Raw genomic sequence first — 579 nt, 5'->3', positions numbered from 1 at the left:
CCGCACACGCTGGCCCGCGGTTGGGCAGGAGCTGCGGAGAAGTGGTCACTGCTCTGCCGAGGGTGAAGCCAGCGAGCACCTGCCGAACCCAGAGGGCCAATGAAGGGGCCTCGCGGGGCGCCGGGCGAGTCCCCTCCCCGCGCAGCTGTGCGAGGCCCGAGCCCACCCCCGGCCAGGGGTCACCCCAGGGCGCCCAGACCCCTCCTGTACCCCCGGCCCCGCAGCAGTGTACTTTGTCGGACGCCGGTTCTGCCCCCCACACTGACTCTGGGGCGACTTCTCACGGCCTCGTGGGCATATATAAATCTTTAAAAAAAGAAAAACAAGTAAAACTTGGGGAAAGTAATTACATCTTATGTCATAGGAGAAATGTGACTATCTGCACATGCACAGAAACTCAGAGAATTTCTGAAAATGAGCAGGAAAATGCGAGCGGCCCCCGTGACAAGGGACGGGCTCCAGCCGAGCACCGCCAGTAGGCGTCGCGCCCCCCGCAAGGGCACCCCACTGTGGGGGCCGGCGTGGCCAGGCGGCAGCTGGCGTGGGCTCCGGCTGTGAGCAGCCTGGGGTCGCCTGTGA

This window comes from Condylura cristata, unplaced genomic scaffold, assembly GCF_000260355.1.
Source record: "Condylura cristata isolate star-nosed mole 26May11 unplaced genomic scaffold, ConCri1.0 scaffold00081, whole genome shotgun sequence".
NCBI lineage: Eukaryota > Metazoa > Chordata > Mammalia > Eulipotyphla > Talpidae > Condylura > Condylura cristata.
The sequence above is the reverse complement of the archived record's forward strand: the minus strand, read 5'-3'. Positions refer to the sequence as shown.